The sequence below is a fragment of the Chiloscyllium plagiosum genome, unplaced genomic scaffold (genome assembly GCF_037043375.1).
Source record: "Chiloscyllium plagiosum isolate Xiang-an unplaced genomic scaffold, Cpla_swu_hap1 HiC_scaffold_16, whole genome shotgun sequence".
Taxonomy (NCBI): Eukaryota; Metazoa; Chordata; class Chondrichthyes; order Orectolobiformes; family Hemiscylliidae; genus Chiloscyllium; species Chiloscyllium plagiosum.
Genome location: NW_028270154.1, coordinates 92,509,587 through 92,526,462, shown reverse-complemented (window position 1 = coordinate 92,526,462; position 16,876 = coordinate 92,509,587).

Here is a 16,876-nt window from a genome sequence, read left to right as displayed (position 1 = left end):
GTTGGACAGGGTTGGGGACAGGGGGCGGTGCCTGACAGGGCTGGGGGCAAGGGGTGGTGTCGGACAGGGTTGGGGGCAGGGGGGGTGTTGGACAGGGTTGGGGACAGGGGGTGGTGTTTGACAAGGTTGGGGGCTGGGGGCGGTGTTGGGCGGAGTTGGAGGCAGGGGGCGGACCTTGACAGGGTTGGGGGCAGTGGGCGGACCTTGACAGGGTTGGGGGCAGGGGCGGTCTTGGACAGGGTTGGGGGCGGGGGATGGTGTTGGACGGGTTTGGGGGCGGGGGATGGTGTTGGACGGGTTTGGGGGCGGGGGACGGTGTTGGACGGGGTTGGGAGCAGGGGGCGGTGTTGGATGGGTTGGGGGCAGGGGGTGGTATTAGACAGGGTTGGGGGCAGGTGGTGGTGTCTGACAGGGTTGGGGGAAGGGTGCGGTGTTGAACAGGTTGGGGGGCAGGGGGCGGTGCCTGACAGGATAGGGGGCAGGGGGTGGTGTTGGACAGGGTTGGAGGCATGGGGCGGTGTTGGACGGGGTTGGGGGCAGGGGGGGTGTTGGACAGGTTTGGGGACAGGGGCAGTGTTGGACAGGTTGTGGGGCAGAGGGCGGTGCCTGACAGCACTGGAGGCAGGGTGTGGTGTTGCACAGGGTTGGAGGCAGTGTTGGACGGGGTTGGGGGCAGGGGGCAATGGGTGTTGTTGGACAGCGTTGGGGGCAGGGGGCGGTGCCTGACAGGGTTGGGTCAGGGGGCGGTGTTGTACAGGGTTGGGGGTGGGGGGCGGTGCCTGACAGGGTTAGGGGCAGGGATGGTGTTGGACAGGGTTGGGGGCAGGGGGCGGTGTTTGACAGGGTTGGGGGCAGGGGGTGGTGTCAGACAGGGTTGGGGGCAGGGAGTGGTGTCTGACAGGGTTGGGGGCAGGGAGTGGTGGTGGATAGGGTTGGGGGCAGGGTGTGGTGTTGGACAGGGTTGGGGGCAGGGGGGTGGTGTTGGACAGGGCTGTGGGTGGGGGGCGGTGGGCGGTGTTGGACAGGGATTGGGGCAGGGGGTGGTGTTGGACAGGGTTGGGGCAGGGGATGGTGTTGGACAGGGTGGGGGCAGGGGATGGTGTTGGACAGGGTTGGGGCAGGGGGTGGCGTTGGACAGGGTTGGGGCAGGGGGTGGCGTTGGACAGGGTTGGGGCAGGGGGTGGCGTTGGACAGGGTTGGGGCAGGGGGTGGTGTTGGACAGGGTTGGGGCAGGGGATGGCGTTGGACAGGGTTGGGGCAGGGGATGGCGTTGGACAGGGTTGGGGCAGGGGGTGGTGTTGGACAGGGTTGGGGCAGGTGGTGGCGTTGGACAGGGTTGGGGCAGGGGGTGGCGTTGGACAGGGTTGGGGGCAGGGGATGGTGTTGGACAGGGTTGGGGCAGGGGGTGGTGTTGGACAGGGTTGGGGGCAGGGGATGGTGTTGGACAGGGTTGGGGCAGGGGGTGGTGTTGGACAGGGTTGGGGGCAGGGGATGGTGTTGGACAGGGTTGGGGCAGGGGGTGGTGTTGGACAGGGTTGGGGGCAGGGGATGGTGTTGGACAGGGTTGGGGCAGGGGGTGGTGTTGGACAGGGTTGGGGCAGGGGGTGGTGTTGGACAGGGTTGGGGGCAGGGGGTGGTGTTGGACAGGGTTGGGGGCAGGGGATGGTGTTGGACAGGGTTGGGGCAGGGGGTGGTGTTGGACAGGGTTGGGGGCAGGGGATGGTGTTGGACAGGGTTGGGGCAGGGGGTGGTGTTGGACAGGGTTGGGGCAGGGGGTGGTGTTGGACAGGGTTGGGGCAGGGGGTGGCGTTGGACAGGGTTGGGGCAGGGGGTGGCGTTGGACAGGGTTTGGGCAGGGGGTGGCGTTGGACAGGGTTGGGGCAGGGGGTGGCGTTGGACAGGGTTGGGGCAGGGGGTGGTGTTGGACAGGGTTGGGGCAGGTGGTGGCGTTGGACAGGGTTGGGGCATGGGGTGGCGTTGGACAGCGTTGGGGCATGGGGTGGTGTTGGACAGGGTTGGGGCAGGGGATGGTGTTGGACAGGGTTGGGGCAGGGGGTGGCGTTGGACAGGGTTGGGGCAGGGGGCGGTGCCTGACAGGGTTGGGGGCAGGGGGCGGTGCCTGACAGGGTTGGGGGCAGGGAGTGGTGTTGAACAGGGTTGGGGGCAGGGGACGGTGTCTGACAGGGATGGGGGCAGGGGGTGGCGTTGGACAGGGTTGGGGGCAGGGGGCAGTGTTGGACGGGGTTGGGAGCAGAGGGCGGTGCCTGACAGCACTGGGGGCAGGGTGTGGTGTTGCACAGGGTTGGGGCAGGGGGCAGTGGGTGTTGTTGGACAGCGTTGGGGGCAGGGGGCGGTGCCTGACAGGGTTGTGGGCAGGGGGCGGTGTCGGACAGGGTTGGAGGCAGGGGTGAGTGTTGGACAGGGTTGGGGGCAGGGGGCGGTGTTGGACAGGGTTGGGGGCAGGGAGTGGTGTCTGACAGGGTTGGGGGCAGGGGGGTGGTGTTGGACAGGGCTGTGAGTGGGGGGCGGGGGGCGGTGTTGGACAGGGATTGGGCAGGGTACGGTGTCTGACAGGGATGGGGACAGGGGGTGGTGTTGAAAAGGGTTGGGGGCAGGGGGCGGTGTTGGATTCCTGAAGAAGGGCTTATGCCCGAAACGTCGATTCTCCTGTTCCCTGGATGCTGCCTGACCTGCTGCGCTTTTCAAGCAATACATTTTCTGCTCTCAACCATGCACAATTAGGTTAGTACTTCCCAGTTTATTTCTGCATATCACCCCATGTGATAGTAATAAGTCTTTCAGGTCATTTCGATTTTCTTGTGGAAGGTAACTTAGTAATTTATCCCAATTTTTGACAACTTCCTCACTGTCCAATTTGATTTGAGGAATGTACAATTCAGAATCCTCTGAACCTGGTTCTTCCTTCTGTGCTGTCATCATTAACACCTTCTCTTCTTGCTTTCCTTCCCTAACAAAATACCTCTACAACATATTCACATGACACGCTCTGTGAGATTTCTTCCTGTCTGGAGTCCTTATCAAGTAGTTCACCTCACTCAATTTCGTCTCTATTTGATAAGGTCCACTAAACTTGGCCTTTAAAGGCTCACCTGTTACTGGAAGTAACACCAATACCTTATCCCCAGTGGCAAAACTGCAAATTTGTGATTCTTTACTGGTTTCCTGTTTCATTGTATGCTCTGATACTTTAGATGCTATGTAGCCAACTCTCCAGCTCTATTTAATTGTTCTCTAAACTTTGACTCATAGTTGAAATGGGTGGTCTCTGAATTCTGACTTATTAATTTCTCCTTAATCAATTTTAATGGTCCTCTTACTTCATGCCCAAAACTTAATTCAAATGGACTGAATTTGCTGGATTCATTCTGTCTGTGGTTTTCCGATTAGCTGATATGTATGACACATCTGGTACAATTCAATGACGTCCTTGTGCAGTCCAGGCCAGTAAAAATGTCATTCTATTTTAGCCTGTGTTTTCCTCACCCCTAAATGACCTCCAAGTGGTAGGGTCATGTGCCACTTGCAGCACCTCCTTTCTATATGCTACTGGCAAAAGAATTTGATGAATCTCTGCCCATTTCTCATCTGCTTGGTCTCCATTTCCTCACTAAGACATCATTTGTTAAGTAATAACACACAGGGATGCATTCACTCTCCTTTGTATATGCCTTTTGATATAACTGTTTTAAAGTTCTCATCTTTCTGCTGTAATTCAATCAGCTCAGCAGAACTAAAGATACTTCCAGGTTTACCTATTTGCTTCTGCTCTGTCCCACTTACCTGATCAAAATGATTTCGGGTAAAGCTATGTTAGCTTTCTTATCTGTGCCTTTGGATCTCTCCTGCTTCAGCTTGTACCACTGCGATCTTGTGACCACATAATCAGGGAAAATTCCTGAATAAAGATCCTTCATGTCTTCAGTTGCCTGTGTCCCCATTGGCTTTTCAACTAGAGTAAGCAGCACACCTACCAGTGAATTAGCTATATCATTTGCAAAGACAAATTGTTTTCCTGGAGCTGAGAGTTTGTCCAATACTCCTACCACAAATTCCCCACTCTTCACTGGACTCTCTAGCCTCAATTTACATAACTGAACACTTTTTATCTCACTGTGAATTCCTGTTACCAGTACCTTTTGTGGCAATAGTCCCTCAGGAGTACATATCTCCTCATCCTTCAGCACTACAAACTGAGAGGATCCTGTGTCCCTTAATATTGTAACCTCCTTACCTACTGCTCCTGGCCTATGTGAATAAACTTTACCCTTGCACGTATTTTTTTTTTAAGCAGATCTGGCACTTTCTCCTTAATCAACCTCTGATCATCTTGTACATTCTGAGGCAGTTGTCTAACTCCGCTTGTGCGTTTTGTTACTAGTCCAACAAAACTCCAAGGCTTGTCTGGTTTCCCTACACCTCGCTTTCTCCTAGCCCACCAACATTGTGACTTTATGTGGCCCACTTTATTACAATGAAAACACCAGAGCTTTTTAACTTCTTTGTCCCCGTCAAGGGTTTCTTTTTTACCCTGTGCTAAGTTCTCCTTATGATCTTCACTGAGATCTACCTTTCCCTTTCCACGTGAGGATTTCTCTTTGCCCCAGTTTCTATCCTCATGGATTGAAATTGATTCTGGAAGCCAAACATATTTTATGGACCAGCTCATGATCATCAGCCGCTTCAGCTGCTAACCTCACCGTTTTAACTCTCTGCTCTTCCACATGAGTTCACACTACTTCAGGCAGTGAATTTTTGAATTCTTCCAAAATAATTACTTTTCTAAGGGCATCGTAGGTTTGCTCAATTTTTAAAACTCTTATCCATCAATCAAAATTACTCTGTTTGATCCTTTCAAACTCAATATAGGTTTGACCAGTGTCCCTCCTTAGATACCTGAACATTGTCTATAGGCTTCTGGGACAAGCTCTTATGTACTTTAAATGGCTTTTTTCACCTCCTCAATACTCCCCAGATACCTCCTCTGATAGGGATGCGAATACCTCACTAGCTCTATCTACAAGTTTTGTTTGAATCAACAAAACCCACATTGCCACTGGCCATTGCATTTGTTTAGCCACCATTTCATATGAGATGAAAAAGGCTTCCACATCCTTCTCATCAAATTTAGTCAATGCTTGAACAGACTGAAACAGTTTCTCACTAGGCTTCTGACTACCAGGGGCTTGCTCATCCTCACTCTCTTCCTCACTAAGCCTTTTAAGCTGGCTTTCCTTTTAAATGTCAGTTTTTGAATTTCAAAAGCTCTCTATTTTTTTTTCTGTTCTTTTTCTCTCTGTTCTGCTGCTCTCTTCTTTGCCCTCTTCTGCTTTTAATTGTAACTCAAACGGTTCCATTTCTGCTGCCCTTTCCTTATCTCTCACCTTTAACTCAAGCTGCTTCATTTGCAATTGAATCCTTGCCATCTCTATAGATTCTGATGGTTTCTCTAGCGAGTTTAAATGCTGAGCTACTGCTGTAATTATCTCTCCTTTCCTCACAGAAACAGGCAGTTCCAATTCCAGCTTCTCTGCTCATTCCAGCAGTTTGATCTTATTTACCTTTTGCAAAACTTCCAAAGTCACCGCATCCACTTCCAGAAAACTTTCGGCCACTGAAAGAGCCATTACTATCCCAAGCTTTGTCTACCTAACCAAACCAACACCAAAATAAAAACACTAGCACCTACCACTCGCTGTTTAAAATCCTGGATGAGCCCTCAGTCTGTTATGGACTAGGCCAAACCACTCAAAACATTAAGCAGGTATCCCAGTCCATAACTTTGCAATTTGTTTGGGTAAGTGTACAGTGAAAATTACCCAGAGTAAGATAGCCAGGGCATCTACCAGGGTTTAAAACAGCCAAAAAATTTATTCACAAAATTAGACAGTGAAACATAAAGAACAGAACAAAGAACCCCTACAGAACTCAGTCTATCCAAAGTAGACTTAATTATGCTGTTCTGAAATACACAACAGTCCCAATGAGCAAACCCCATTAAAAACCAGTACAAATGGAACACATGCTTCCAGGTTGAAATTAGAAGGGCAAAAAGAGTGAGAGCCTTTTCACACAATCCACTACAGAACTTCCAACTACTTCTAGACCGAACTGCTCAGCTAGAGAGCTGACCACTCCCCTTTCATTATATAGGTCACTTCTAAAACATGACCACTTTGGCCTGAAGTCTCATCTGTTTACCATCTCTCTATCAAACCAGTTAGATCGGAGCCCAACCTGGTTTATGACCCCTCTGAAAAAAACCAAGGACACAGTATCCTTGAGAAAAGGAACAGCTTTTAGAAAAAAGGGACCAACTTTGTGACACCTGTGACTGCAACTTTCAAGAGCTGTCATAAATGCTTTTTGAATTTTTCAGTACCAAGCTAACCATATCTAGTTCTTACAGAATCACTGAGTCATACAGAACAAAAACAGACCCTTCAGCCAAACTTGTCCATGCTGAACAGGTTTCCTCATCTGAACTAATCCCATTTGCCTCCGTTTGGCCCAGATCCCTTTCCCATCCATGTACCTTTTAATGTATTATATCCATGTACATTATGTTAAAGGAGCTGACATAACCATTGCTGTTTCAGGTATAAAACCATGCTGGAGGAAAAACCCATACATCGGAGGCAGTTCAGGATGAGCAGTGCTGGCCATTTATAAAAATAGTCCAGCTAGATGACAGCACAGGATTTGAAGCATTCAGACAACTAATAGTGCCCATTATTGTGAGTAGACATTGGCACAGTGAAAGCCAGAGGCAGAGATTCATTCATTCTGCTTGAAATATAATTTCTGTCAAATACAGGTCCTGTCACACTTCTTTTTAAAAAGTAGGCAATTAGCCTGCTGTTGTAACCAAAACAAAATCCAAAGAACTGCAGTGCTGGAGATCGGGAACAAAAGAAGACATTTTTGCAAAACATCAGGAGATCTGGCAACATCTCTGGAGAGAAAACAGTTAATGTTTTGGGTCCAGTGACCCTTCTTCTATTGATTACACCCAAACTTGCTTTCAATGATCTGTGTACAAGGAACACGAAGGTCTCTTTGAACATGAATATTTTACAATTCATCACCATTTAAATAATACTCTGACATTCCATTTCTGACCAAGCAGACATGCTGAAAAAACTCAGTAATTTCTGATTTTGTGCCTGCTATTTGGTTTTGTTTAATGAGAAAAGATTAATTTAACATTCTTCTTGTTAGTGGTCCTACAGGAAAACACGAACGTAACATAATGAAATTCTTCATTAGGATAGAAAATGAAGGCATCGAGAGTGTGGTGCTGGAAAAGCACAGCAAGTCAGGCAGCATCTGAGGAGCAAGAGAATCGACATACCGGGCAAAAGCCCTTCATCAGGAACGTCAACTCTCCTGCTCCTTGGATGCTGCCTGACTTGCTGTGCTTTTCCAGCACCACTAATGTCGAGTCTAATCTCCAGCATCTGCAGTCCTCACTTTCGCCTAGAAAATGAAGCAGTCCAATCAAATCTAAACAAAAAAAACTTGAAAGGTTAGATGGTGCGAGTGGATATGATGGAGTCAGAAAGTTCACGAATAGGCATGCAAGTCGATATGCAGTGGTTAACATTTGAGGAACAAATGTGTGCATACATAAATGTGAGATAACAACCAGGGGAAATAATAGAGAGACAGACAGACAGACCAAACCAAGGATTACAGACCAGTTAGTTCAGCAGTGGGTAGAGAAAATGCTGGAGTCTAAAATAAAGGATATGATTTTAGACATTTGGAAAATACCACTGAGATTACATAAAGTTAACATGGATGAGTGAAAGGCAAATCATGTTTGACAAACCTATGGGAGGTTTTGTAAGGATGTATCTAATAGAATAGATGAGGGAGAACCAATGGATGTAGTGTATTTGGATTTTCAGAAAGCTCTTAATAGGCTGTGGAGGGGGTCGTTAGGGCCGACTGCCTGCCCCTCTTCCGCGGTTACGTTAGGGCCCCGGTGTCCTTGGAGAAGGAGCACGCGGTCTCCACCAACACCCTGGAGTTGTTCAGGGAGAGGTGGGCGCTGCAGGGAGTGGAGTGCATTGTTTCCCCCTCCAACTCTATTTTGATTTAACCCTGCCCTCCCCTTCACTGTTTGATCACACAGCATTGCCCTTTTGTGTAGGGCACTGCTTGTCACTGGCCACTCAGGTGTTTTCCTATCTTCCTGGTGGTGGAAATTGAATAAAGATTCGTGCACTTTGTGTCTCTCACTGTGTCTCACACCTGCACACACACACCATGGGTGCTGGGGAAAAAATAAGCACTACCGCTTATTTTTAAAAAAAGAAAAAAAAGAAAAAAGAAAGAGAGAAAAAAAAGAAAGCTCTTTATAAAGGGTAAGAGTGTATGAAATTAAAGCACATGAAATTGTGGTGATAGGCTGTCATGGATTGAGGATTGGTTGGCAGATAGGAAACTGAGAGGAATAAATGGACCATTTTCAGAGTGGATGACAGTGGCAAGCGGCATACCACATGGATCAGTGCTTGGATCCAGCTAATCCCAATATACATCAATAATTAGGATGAGGGAATCAAATGTCATATTTCTAAGTTAAAGTAGGATTGCGATTGATGAAGAAGATGTCAACAGGCTTCCAAGTGATTTGGACAGATTTAATGGATAAATTCATAGCATGTCCATTATGGTAGGAAAAAATAATAGCACAGTATTATTTAAATGGTGATGGATCGGAAAATATTCACATTTAGAGACCTTGGTGTTCTTGTACACCGGTCATTGGAAACAAGCTTGGGTACAATCAGCAGCCAACCTTCAATCACTTGCAAAAGTGATTGTGAAAAGGAACAAGGAAGTCTTACTGCAACTATGCAGGGGCTTTGTGAGACCATACCTAGAAAATTGCATGTAGATTTGAATTTGTTACCTCAGAAAAGATACACTTACTATGGAGGCAGTGCAGAAAACATTCACCAAACTTATTGCTGGGATGACAAGATTATCACATGAGGAGAAATTGGTTGAAATGGGATTGTATTCACTAGAGTGGAGAAGAACAAGAGGGGACCTCATGAAGCATATCAAATTCTGACATGGCTGGGCAGAGCAGACATAGGGATTATTGTTCCCCAGCCCAAGTGTCCAGAACAAGGACACATGGTTTCAGGATTCATGGAAGGACTGAGAGGTAGAAAAATTTCTTCATTTAGAGGATGGTGAGCTTGTACAACTCTCTCTAAGACACTATGGAGGCAAAGTCACAGGGTATATTTTAGAAAGTAAAGAATGGATTTCTACAGGTTAACAAGGTACAAGAGGAGAGAACGGGACTGTGTCATTGGGACTGGATCAACATGATTATGTTAAATAGCAAAGTGGAATCAATGGATGAAATAGTTTATTCCTGATCCTTTGGATTTTGTTTCCAAAGACAAAGACATCGGAGAAAGCACTGAGTGAAAATCCCAACAGGAGAAAGCATAATGATAGGGGAAAATGGCAGAACTGATGTTGTAGGGTTAATGAGGTGCAGGAGAGGCAGAAAAACCTAGCGAGTAATAGGTCAGTACCTCCCTTCTCTGTGCTAAACATGGTAATGCAGATGATGCATTGGTCAGAGTATTAATTAAAAAAACCAAAAATATTATTAAGAACATATTATTATATTCAATTTATGCAATCAATGACCAGAGAAGAAACATGAGTTTCTGCGAAAAACTATCTTCAGTAGAATGGAGCAGTTATTCAGAAGATCAGGAAGGCAGCTATATTCTCAGATCATTCACATTAAACCCTGTCAAGTTTGAGAGATAATACTGAGAACCTAAATCTTCAAAATCCTCTGGGAGAACCAAAGGCAAGGCCAAGGATTTGGTGAAACCACAACAGCAGTTACCTATGTGAGGCAGAGATGAAGACTGGGTCATTTGCAGGAGGCAGAGAATATAAAAATTATACATCAATGATGTAAGATCACTTGACAGTATCTGAGAGATAGATCTAACCTTGATTATATAGTCAGAATGTGGCACATTGCTGTTTCTACAATTGAAATGTCCACCAGCACAGCCAGGCACTTTGACAGCTTCTGTGGAAAAGTCACATAATTCAGTTAGAGATTAGGGTGGCAGGGGTATGTTACCAAATGGGTAAGTTTTGTATGTCAGCTGAATGGGACACCAAGTGTGTGGCATACCATATAAGTGAATAAGTACTTGGGGTGGAGGAGAGTTGTGGGAGGATGTGGGTAAATGTTGGGAACAAAAGGCACATGGCTTTTCTGCCTATTCTCCTTGTAGTTGGATTCATTGATTCTTGGACAGGCTTATAACAGAAGGTGCCTACTGGGGATCTCCGATGCAGAAGACATCCGAAGGTCAGTGGATAGTTGGCAATCTAATCAGAGTTGGAAGTAGGGAGACTGACACTAATCAGAATATCTGGGCCAATGTTTAGTAAAACATAAAGCTTACTAAGAGCTTGGCCTCCGACAGACTGTATCGATCTGAACCAAAAACCAAATGAACTAAGACTCACAATGGTGATAACAGACAGGACTATTTAGCTAAGTCAGTTTCTAGGTAATGGAACTAATAATCGGATAAATGGAATAATGATTTATTTTAAAATAATTTTAGGATTTTGTATCATTATTATCTTTTCCTAATGACAGTTTTAAAAAAAATTATCTCCCTTTCACTCCTTAGCATCGTGAATTCACTACTGGAATAATTATTTGCAATATAGTATTACATTATTGAATAAATCTTTGCTTTAAACGAAACTCCCCATCATAAATAAAGCTTACAATCTGCAAAACAAAACGTATAATTCAGACAGCTGACATTCAGACGGTAGAACAGCACTCAGAAGCGTATCTCACTTTCAGTGCTAACAGACTCTGGGAGATGTATATGGAGTTTTGCTTCCCCCTAGTTGTGGCACAAATAAATGGAATGCGGCGTTTAATCTCACCATCTGAAAGACTTTCAACAGTGCAGCTTTCCCTCACTAGTGGAGTCTCCGCCTAGAGCATGGAGGGCCCCCTCAACCACAATCTTCAGGCTTGAGAAGCAAACATGCTAGAGACCAGCCTAGCTGATCTAGCAATTGTAAATATAGTGGTCTTTCATTGGTAAACTTAATAAACTTGTACCCTAATTGTTATGTTACCTACTCCTTTAGAGTCTTATGGGGTATTTTTCCCCTTTTGGAAGTGATTTTAAAATCATTTAATTCAAACAAAAGGGACCATGGAGAGGTTGAGGACCACAAATGCCAGAGATCAGAGTCAAGAACGTGGTGCTGGAAAAGCACAGCAGGTCAGGCAGCAGCCGAGGAGCAGGAGAATCAACATTTCGGGAAAGAGGCCTTCATCAGGAATGTTCAAGGCTACAACTTAAAGCAGAAACATTCCTTTAATGTAGGCACTGCAAAGCCAGACATGTAATAGTCACTAACTTCTAAATCCCTGTGCTAATGTAGCAGGAAACTAGTAAGGGTTTGAGAGTCTATAAATCAATGTAAGTGTTGATACTGGGTCCAGAGGTGGATTGCACTGGAAGATTCTTGCAGGGTTAAAGGGATAAAGCTGCTGTGTAGAATTGGATAGCTTTTACAAAGGTTGTCACGTTGGCCTCATGTTGTGCTGTTGTGTTCTAGGACTCTAAGATTCATATATATATATATATATATATCACACACACATCCTGTAGCTTCTGCAGGTTTACATTTTATTTGCAGATATAACTGCTGCTGCTCCTAGCATGTTCTTCCATACTTATTTAACCTACGTTGGTAACTTGGTCTGATTGTATCAATATTAAAGAGCACATGTTTCTTCAATTGCTCCATAACCATACACTTCTATCAAGCACCCACAGTTCTTTTGTTATTTAATCTCACCTACATTTAACCTTATTACAGGGCTTCATTTTTGTGCTTTATTCCACTATACCTCTGATCTCTTGCTAAAACTGGTTACATCTCTAATTTTTCATAATTAGAATAAAAGGAAATTGAAACCCTAAATTTTGTCAGCTTCCACTGGTGCTGCCAGACCAGAGTATTTTCAGCAAAGTAATTTTTTTTTTTACTTAAGGTCTTACTTGAAATTTTCTGCTTCTGTGATTTCCAGCACACGGCTTTCCACCATTCATTTCAACCTCTGATTACTGCCTTACAGTTCAGGTGTTGAATTACTGAGTCCACCAGGCAGGGTTGAGGTAATCAATATTCTCTCGGAGTGTACACGTCAAAAGGACAGGCTGCACACAGTGAAGGTACACAATCCCACCGCCCTGTGTCTGAACACTTCAACTTCCCCTCCTACCCGCCAAGGACATGCAAGTCCTGGGCCTCCTCCACCACCACTCCCTCACCACCCAACACCTGGAGGAAGAACGCCTCATCTTCCCCCTGCTTGCATTGAGGGCGAGAGTGAAAAAATTTAAAAAGGAGCTAAGGGGCAATTATTTCATGCAGAGGGTGGTGTGTGTATGGAATGAGTCACCAGAGCAAGTGGTAGAGGCTGGTACAATTGCAATGTTTAATGCAAGCCAACAACTTTTTAAGCAGATTCGAAAAACATTAATGACCAGTAAAAAGTCTGAACTGAAAGGAAACAGACGAAGTTAACAAAATATTAAAACTTCAACAACAAATTTTTAAGAACAGTCAATACTTTTTGAAGTGCCAGGGAGGTAGAATTTATCACAGTGCACTGAAGAAACTCAGCAGGTCTGGAAGCATCTGTGGAGAGAAAAATAGTAAACATTTCATCTTTAGAAACACTCTCTTAACCTTTTATTCTGTGACACCTAAAATTTCAAACCTTCGTCTCATCATCTTCTACAATATAACCATCACTTTTCCATTTCTCTTTAGCTCCAAAGAAGTGTCATATTGAATTCAAACATTAACTTTGTTCCCTCTTCACAGATATCTCCAGCACCTTTGTTTAATCCAAGGTCCTTAAACATCTGCTCAACTAGTGTTCAGCTTAGGGCGACTGCACTTTCTTGGTTCCACTGAACTCTGCAACTGTAACCTGCACATCACCAGCAATGTCTTCTCTCCCACGCTTATTCCATTGATTCTCGGTTTTCTCAGGATCAAGTTTGAACCCTCAGTTCTAGAATTGTAGAATCTCTACAGTGTGGAAACATTCCATTTAGCACAATAAGTCCACACTGCCTGCTCAAGGTGCATTCCACCCAGACCCACCCCCCAACCCTATCCCCATAACCCCATATTTCCCATGACTAACCCACCTAGCCTGCATATCCCTGGACACTATCGGACAACTTAGCATGGCCAACCCACCTAACTGCACATCTTTGGATTGTGGAAAGAAACTGGAGCACCCGCGCAGACACAGAAAGAATGTGCAAAGTCCCCACATAGGAGTCACCGAGACTGGAATCGAACATGGGTCCCTAGCACTGTAAGGGAGCAGTGCTAACCACGGAGCCATTGTGCCATCCCAAAGCTGATCCTCATCAACTGCTGCCACTTAATGACACAAGTAACCTGTCACCGTCTCCAATAGAACTGAATCATAGAATAATATTATTGCAAGACTATTAATCCAAAACCCAGGTAATGTTCTGGGGTCACAGGTTCCAATCCTACCATGCAGATGGTGGAATTTGAATTCATTCAAAAAAACAAAATCCGGGATTACAAGTCTAATGATGCCCATGAAACTGTTGCTGGTTGTCAGAAAAGAACACCTGGTTCACTATTGTCCTTTAAGGAAGCAAATCTGCCACCTTATCGCATCTAGTGTACATGTAATTCCCGACCCACAATTATGTCATTGACTCTGAACTGGCTACTGGGCAATAAATTTGGCTTGGCCAGTGATGTCCACATCCCGGGAGTGAAATTTGAAGAATAGCACACACAACAGGCCATCATTTACTCGGCTTTGGAAGAGTAATTTCATTCAATGCTTCTCCCCACCCCACATGTATTCTATTCCTTTCAGAGCTACTTCTGAATCTGTCCCATCACCCAATCAAGCTTTTGAAGGCATGCATGAATGGCTGGAACACTTCAAAATGACGATGCCTGTACAGCAATGCAATTCAAAGAGCCTCACAGATTCAGCTTATCACAGATTCAGAGGTATAGTAACAACTACTCAATTCACCTTTTCTTCAATTTCTTGACTATGTTTGAGTCAGTGCGTAATGGTTATTTCTCTGAATGATTATGAAGGCTGGCATACGCTACTGCCCTACTTCAGACACAAACATGTTCTGCACACTTAATGGGGCTATCACAGCTTCCAGTCATCTACTTTTCTGACCAATTTTGCTCTGTGTTCCCTGAAGGGGGATAAATTCTGGAAACTATTCTGCATGCTTTCCCTTCTTCTGCACTTCCTCGATGGCTAAATTGTTCATAGAATCCCTAGTGTGGAAGCAGAACATTCAGCCAATCAAGTCCACACCAAGCTTCCGAAGAGCAACTCACCCAGACTCACCCCCACATCATCCCTGTAACCACGCATTTCTCATGGCTAATGCACCTAGCCTGCACATCCATGGACACTATGGGACAACTTAGTATGAACAATCCACTGAACCTGCACATCTTTGGACTGTGGGAGAAAACCCACATACACACAGGGAGAATGAGCAAACTCTACACACAGAGTTGCCTGTGAAATCGAACTTGGACTGCTGACATTGTGGTGCAGCAGTGCTAACCACTTGAGCCACCATGCTGCCCTAACTGTTCAGATACAGTTAACCTTGTTGTTGCTTCATGGTTTCAATACTCGCTGATACCTCTTTTGAAACTTTCAATCCAGTGTACAGCGTACAGTTATAGACAACCTGTATTATCCAGAAGCACCAACAACATTGAGAGCATTAGAAGAGAGGTTCTGCTGAGAAAAATTTTGAAGGACTAAATTTCAAGGGACATCAGCACCAGAAGAGGAGAACGGTTTTGGTGGGATGAACTTCAACTGAACCAGTGTCCTGGGAAATTGAATAATGAGGGCTGTGGGGAGGGTTTTAATCTAAATGTAGATAGTTTTGGGGGAGCAGGTGCTGGAGAAGAGAGACATCAGCTTATATAGTAAAATAATATGCTCACAATGCAGGAGAACTATTGAGACAAACATACCCAGAACAGGACAGGAGGAATAGAATTTACAGATATAGAAACATGGCAGTGAATAGGGAGGAAGGTGAACAAAAGATTGTAAAAAAGGCAACATTAATGGGTGCTTACTTAAATGTGTGTAATATTCCAACAAAAATTAACAGCACAAATAGAGGCTAATGGGTATGATCTTATGGCAATTAGAGATAATGGTTACAAGGAGGTCAAAGCTGAGAACCAAATATTTAGTTTATGAGATGGAGTAAGTACAGCAGCAAGAAATGATTTGAGATTGGATGAATCCATATGGGCAAAGTGTAGAAATAGCAATGTGATGACATTGGTTAGTTTCTAACAGCTATTCTATAGGAGGGAGAATACATCAGGAGACAATATGGCATGTATAAAAGCCAGGACATTAATCATTGATGACTTTAATCTTCATGTGAATTGGAAAAATTAAATTGTTCAAGATGACAAGTTCAGTGTACTTTGTACAATTTCTTAGAACAATATGTGGATGCAAGCATAAATTGGGCTACTTTGAATATGGTTACGTAATGACGCAGATGTAATCATTACTGCAGAGCAAAAGATCCTCTATGAAACAACCATAAGTTGGATTTAGCATTCAGTCTGAGTGAGAAACTGGAATCAGAAACAACCAACCAAACTTTCATAAGGGTAATTACAAAGGAATGAGTACAGTGTTGGCTGACGTAGTCTAGAAAAGTAGTTCAGCAGAAATGATGATTGAATAACAACAGACATGTAAGAAAATACTTGATGACTCACAACAAAGATGAATAAGTCGTATTAACATCCACCTGTACCTGTGTTTTTGTTTTTGCTGCTGTTTACCTATTATTTACTATCTATGCTACTTAACTCTGTGATCTGCCTGTATCGCTCACAAGACAAAGCTTTTCACTGTGCCTTGGTACCCGGGACAATAAATTCAATTCAATTCTAGGAAAGGGTTGAACCAATCATGGGTAACCAAGAAAGTTAAGGATAATGCTAAACTGAATGGAAAAAACACACGACGTGGCAAAAATTAGTGGTAAGCCAGAGTACTGGGAAAGTTTTAAAAATCAAAAAGGTGGGGAAAATAAACTTTAACGGTAAACTAGCAAGTATATAAATAAAAACACAGATGAGTGGAGCTTCGTTAAATATTTAAAAATGGAAGATAGAGTTAAAGTGAATATGGACTTCAGAGAATGAGGCTGGGTAAATAATAATGGAGAACCAGGAAATGAGAGAGAAATTGAATAAATACTTTGTGTAAGTTGTCACAATACAAAACCCTAACAGCAGTCCAAAAATACTAAATAACCAAGGCAGAAGGAAGAAGAGGTGGAATAAATTAATTTCAGAAACTACAATGGGCTAAGACCAGCAAGCCCGCACACCGAATGGGTTACATTCGGAGATATTAAAAGGAAGTAGGCAGAGAGATAGTGGATGCACTGGTATTAATCTTCTAAGAAACCTAAGATGCTGGAAAAGTTCCACAGGATTGGGAAGCTGCTGATATGCACCCTTATTCAAACAGGTAACAAGATCAGTTCATTTAACATCTGAGATTGGGAAAACGTTGAGTGTTATAAATGATGTCCTGTACACTTAGAAATATATAATATTTTCAAACAGAACCAGCATGATTTCATGAAGGAGGACTATGAGATGCAATATATTTGTATCACGAAAAGACTTCCAGTGAGGCAGTGCACATAGT